Source organism: Elephantulus edwardii, unplaced genomic scaffold, assembly GCF_000299155.1.
Source record: "Elephantulus edwardii isolate Elephantulus edwardi_28Jun2011 unplaced genomic scaffold, EleEdw1.0 scaffold00097, whole genome shotgun sequence".
Classification (NCBI taxonomy): domain Eukaryota; kingdom Metazoa; phylum Chordata; class Mammalia; order Macroscelidea; family Macroscelididae; genus Elephantulus; species Elephantulus edwardii.
This window is the reverse complement of record NW_006399847.1, coordinates 6,379,353-6,385,510: the sequence shown is the minus strand read 5'-3', so window position 1 is coordinate 6,385,510 and position 6,158 is coordinate 6,379,353. Positions and strand designations below refer to the sequence as shown.

The window sequence follows — 6,158 nt, the reverse complement described above, 5'->3', positions numbered from 1 at the left end:
ACCAGATATGAAACAATTTAAAAACTTTTAAAGGTGTATTGAGAAAAACCAGGCTTTTAAAAAATCACGTTTGTCATTACCAAAAAGAGACATCTTTAAGTAAAAATAATAAAAACCCCATGCTGCATAGATAATGCAGATAGTTCTAGTTATCTGGTCAAAGGGCAACAAGCAAGCACTTAAGGTCTTCAGCTCCAATCTTTTGTTCATTCCTTATTGCTGGAATTCCATATTCATTTCTTCTTGTTGGATGACTAAACCAGATGATGGTAGAGATGGTAAGCCTCGCCCTGCTCAACCTCGGAAGCGGACGAATTCTCAGCTGCTTTTGTCTCTTTGCCATCTTGTGATTTAGGGTTTTCTGAGCGTCTGTGTCGGTAGTTGAAGTTGCGACGGTACCGACGTTGAGGTGGCTGCTGACCTTGGGTCTCATCTTGATTTTCCTTATCTTCTTCATTGCCCTCCTCTCTAGGCTGTCTTTGGCGAGGAGGGCCCCTGCGAAATCTTGGTCTAAAACCCCGACACATATTCTTCTGCCTCACTGGTCTACCTTGTTCTCCTGCACCCTGGTTGTCAGCACCCTCCATCACTTCTCCCTGCACAGGAGGGTGGGAATACTGTGGTCGACGCCCATAGGGTCTCCGCATGTAGTAAGGTGGGAACCATCGCCTGCGGTAGGGCCGGCGTTGTTGGGCCTGACTTTCGGGAGCACTCTCCAATTCCTCGTTCTTCTTCCCACTCTCACTATTCTGGTAATTCTGCTGGTAATTACGTGGAGGACCCCTACGACGTGGATAACGTCTTATTATAATGGTTACGGTCTACTGCGTATTTACTGCCTTGCACTGGAACGCCACCAGGACCTGTAACGTGTGCTGCCTCCGCACCCTTTTCTCCTTCAACAACATCAAACTCCACATCACTCCATCTCCTTCACTGCGAAGGTATTTCCTGGGGTTATTCTTTATGGCAGTCTGGTGTACAAATACATCTTCCTTAGTGTCATTCCTGTTGATGAAACCATATCCGTTCCTTACATTGAACCATTTCACTGTTCCCAAAACCTTCGTTGTGATGGATCTTGTCCCCGCCGGTAGGCACCGCTGATGTGAGGCCGCCCGGGCCGCCGCTCCCTGCGCTGCTTCCCCGTGGTGCCGGACTTGGTGTTGGCAGCGCTGAGGGTGGGGGCGGCGGGCGGCTGCTGGGTCTCGGCCTCGCTGCTCATGGTTGCGGTGATGGTGACTGGCTGTGGCAGCTGTGGCTCCTCCCGCCCGGGGTGTGATGGTAACCAGGCCGGCGGCGGTGGTGGGGCTGCTCAGGGCTCTCAGGGGTCCGCTCTCCGCTCCCGCTACCGATCAAACTCAGAGAAACTAATTTTCACACCGCCCCCACCCCATCAAGCAGGTAAGAACTAAAAGTTTGCCCAATACAATATTTTTTATATTAAATATGTAATTTAATTAGTTATAGTACAATAATTCTATGCTCTCCTAGCTAGATCAGTGATCTTCAGGGAGGTCATTTCCATTTGCTAAAGAAATAACTATAATGTAATTTTTATTGTTAAATAAATTGTTATTGTTGTGTGTTGTCAAATTGGAACCAACTCTTAGCTGAGCCTCCAGTGGATTTTTAGAGGCAGTAAATCACACAGGAGATGATTGTGCATCCTCCTCTCACACAGCATTTGCTGGATTTGAACCCCCTACCTTTGGGATTACAGTGCAACTTCTTACCACTATTGTGTGCTACCGCGTCAGAACTGACTTGATAGCTGACCCTCCAGTGGATTTTTCAGAGGCAGTAAATCAAATGGGAGGAGACTGAGTATCTTTCTCCCATGGAGCAGCTGATGGATTTGAATCACATCTTTTGGGACTATAGCACAGCTTCTGACCACTAGCCTATGTGGGATATTCTAAAGAAATACCAGGCTACATATATCTGTAATTTATTGGTTAAGGTAACGTATGGATAACTTTCTTCATGACAAGAAGCTAGTACTTGTGGGAAAAACGAATACAAGAACCAAGTAACTAAATTAAAAAAAAAAAAATCCAAAAGACACAAGCTCTAACATTTGGTTAGGAATAGAGCAGCTGAAATATTAAGCCATAGAGAAGCAGTAAAGTAGACATAAGCTATAAAACAGTTGGTTGCACTTCCCCACATAATGTGGAAAACAATGAAACAAACATACATACACTGAAGTAGAAAGTGTTGAAAATTATTAACACAACTTGGAATATTCTTGTTTAGTTTTCCAAGTAAAAGCATTTAACATTTTCATTCCCAGTAAATATGGTAGTAAGTAAAACACAAGTGCAATCCAAAGTAAAAATCACAAGTAAATGGAACTTGCATCCAAGAATTCTCTCTTCTCATCTCTTTTTCTAAAATAAGAGAGTAATTTTACTTGCTTGAAGTTTTGACTTTCAATATTTTAATTTGGAAGAAGAAGATAGCTCTAATGTGGAGCACCACATGGCTCTAAGGTCCATTTCAGCTTGTCAACCAACTTCGGCTCTTGCTGGCTTTTGCTATGGGACTTACTGATCTAAAGGGTTTGATTTGTCAGTTGGACTGGGAGATTTTAACACCTCAGAGTGCTTTACTGAACAGTTAAAAGAGCACAGGTAGTTAAAATTTAGAACGTGCATTGAATACAATAAACTGGGGATATTTTTGTTCCTAAAAGTTGATCATGCTGAATAGGGAGGAAAAAAATGGAAAGTATTATAATCTCCCACTCCAACTCATTTGAAGATGAGGAAATTTTCATTCTATTTCACTCAAATTATGCTCTGGCTCTGTCTGATTGATTTATTCTGTCTGAGAAAATGAGGGTGATGATTGCTCTTGGTTAATAGCCCATGGAGAGATGTGCAAGTGTGTGTATGTGTGTGTGCTTTTCACAAAATGGATCACTTATTTTTGCAAAGACATAGTTAAGATTATCGTTTAGGTGATATGATAGTTTTATAGCCAAGTTTAGTAGGAGTAACTTAAATAGTAATTGATTTGTAGTGTGATTACCATTTTGATTAATTTACCTTTTGCCTGTGCACAAGAACAGGTGGGAAGACTGTTAACAGCCATTTGAATTGCATTTGTGTTTTGGGTACTGGAATTGAAAAGTTCTCTTAAATCACTATAGTATGTCAAAGTCAAGGATTTCATCTTGTCTGGTTTCCAATTAAAGTTAAAACATGGCATGTCAGTTAATTTTAAAGTAATAAACACTGAACAAAAAGTACTTTAATCTTGAACTTTAGTCCCTGAAAATTTATTCTAAGAAAGAATTAGGAAACTCTGGGGGGCGGAGAAGAGTATGGGGAAAGCCCTGCAAAACTGCAATTTTGATGATGACTTTTTTCCTTCCCCACCCAGATGGAACCTTTACCCTTTCTCTGAACTTTCTGTGGTCAAGGTTGGACTTTCAAGGCAGCTTCCTGACAAACCAAAATCTTCCCACCAAGCCTTCATCACACCAAATCCAGTCCTCTTGAACATTCTCTGGAGAGTCTTACATTTTCTAGAGCAATCACAGAGCAAATCAGTGTTGGGGAAGCCGTGAGACACTTTCTGAACCTTAACTAAAGCAAATGCCTTTTAATAAGTGCCCAAAGAAATAGTAAAAAATGTCTAGGGATGTCCATATCTTTGGTATCTTCTGTCAATGTGACAACACAAGAAAACATGAAACAGGGGTTCATTTCAGGACCTCTTTGATTAATGAATTCATTCACTTATTCATGGTCATTTATTTATTCATTCCACAAATGTTTATTGAGATAGTATTCGTTTCCTGTGGCAGCTATAACAAATTATAACAGAGTGGCTTAAAATAATACATAAATTATTTTCTTACAAATCTGGATGCCAGCAGATTGAAATAAATTTCATTCAGATAAGGTCAAGGTTTTGGAAGCAGGAGTGTCATCCCCTTCCTAAACAACATGCCTCTGGAAACTTTATGAACTTTGATAAATGATTATATTTACAGAAAGGTTTCAGACCTTTTTGTTCATAGGGTCACTATGAGTAACACTCAATGGCAATAAACAAAAACAAGGTCAAGGTATTGCATGACTATGTTCCTTATGGAGGCTCTGAGGATGTTCCTCTTCCCTTTTAAACTTCTATTTGCTGTTACATTGTTGTTGAGTTGAAACAGACTCATAGCTAACTCTATAGTGCTTTTCAGAGGCAGTAAATGACACGGGGGGAGAATGCCCATCTTTCTCTCATGCAACAGCTGGTGGATTTGAACCCATGTGCCTTTGGTTTACCAGTGCATCTCCTTACCACTAGGTCACCAGAGGATCTTTTCTGCTTACAAACTTTATATACATTGTGTTTCACACTATTCTTCACTCACATAGTATTTCATACAATCATAACAAGGGTCTCATAACAAAAAGTTTATAGAATATACCTTTTCAACCTGTACGCAGAACAGACTATCTGAGAGGCTGGGCTCTATGAGGAAAAATGTGACATTAGGATTGGTGAAAGATCTATCAACAATCTGCAGATGACACATCCTGCTTGGAGAAACTGAAGAGGTCCTGAAGCACTTGCTGCAGAAGGTCAAGGACTGCAGCCTCCAATATGGATTGAGGCTCAAAGTAAAAAAACAAAGATTATCACCACTGGACCAATTGGCAGCATCAGGATGGATGGTGAAGAGATTGAGATTGTTCACAGCTTTAGTTTGCTTGGCTCCACAGTGAACATTCTTGGCACCAGAAGCCTCCTATTAAAAGACATATTTGGATGGGAAAGTCTGCTGTTAGGGACCTCTCCAAAGTACTGAAGAGCAATGATGTCTCTCTGGAGACTAAGGTGAGTCTGCTACAGGCCATGGTCTTTGCAATCACTTGTTATGCATCAGAGAGTTGGACAATGACTAGGGAGGTTAGAAGGAGAATTGATACCTTTGAGCTGTGGTGGTGGAGAAGAGTATTGAAGGTACCATGGACTGCTAATAAAACAAACAGATTCATCCTGGGGAAGGTTAAACAGGGCTGCTCCTTGAAGGCAAGGATTCTGAGGCTTTGTCTGACATACTTTAGACATGTTGTAAGGAGGGACCGGTCCTTGGAGAGGGATATCATGTGTGGGAAGGTGGAGGGATGGCGCAAGAGAGGAAGGCCCTGTATGAGGTGGATTGATTCAGTGACTCGGGTAATTGGGATGGGTGTGTCAGAGGCTATGTGACTGGCACAGGATAGAGCAGAGTTTAGGGCTGTTGTACACAGGGTCACTCGCTTTGAGTTGCAAGCGACTCGACAGCACATAACAACAACCACCACCAGAAGAAAAAGACTGATAACCCAATTACCAGAGCATCTTTTAAACCTTGGCTTGTGGAACCTTCCCTGTCTTAAAAAATGCATCACTCCAATCTCAATCTCTGATCCTTCACAGTGCCCTCTCCTCTGAAAGTGACTGCTCCCATAACCCCTTTACAGTGATGGATGTAATTAAATCTTGTCCACACATAATCGAGAATAATTTCTCCATTGCAAAATCCGTAATTGAATCTCCCTGCAAATTTCCTTTTGCCATGTATTGCAGCATCCATAGTTTCAGGAATTAGGGTGTGGACATTTGTGGTAATCGTTATTTAATTCATCCCACTTTTTATGAGCAATGCAAAACCCAGCAGATTTGAAGCTCTCCCAACCACCTTCTGGCTTAGTCAGGAAGATGAGCTATATGCATTAATAATAGATAAGGTACTAAATAGATAATAGATAAATAATAATAATAGATAAAGGTACTAAATGTGGTAAAATCAAAATGGAAAGCCCTGGGTGTCCAGAAGGAAGAGAACTTTTTTCTGGGTTGGGCAAATGGTAGGCATCTGTTGAATGAAACTTTTGAGCCTTAAAGGTAAAAAGCTGTGGTTGCAAAGAGCACAGAAGCCAGAAAGATGGTAAATACAAGGTTGCCAGGGAAAAACTAGGCAAGACAACCCTAGAAAAGAAAAGGGAAAAGAAATTTTAAAGGAGAACTTTTGAGCTGGGTGAGGGGCTTACAAGCTATGTGGAAGGCAGAAGGACAATCATTGAAGCAACATATACTGAGGCACTTTGTATAAAGTTCACCTTGGTCACAGTAATGTGCACCACAGCATCCTGACAGTCCAG

At 41.4% G+C, this 6,158-nt stretch overlaps 1 pseudogene; it reads right to left on the bottom strand.

Moving 5' to 3' along the window:
- Nucleotides 1-254: 254 nt before the first annotated feature.
- LOC102855238 lies at nucleotides 255-1,328 on the bottom strand (annotated as a pseudogene).
- Nucleotides 1,329-6,158: the final 4,830 nt, after the last annotated feature.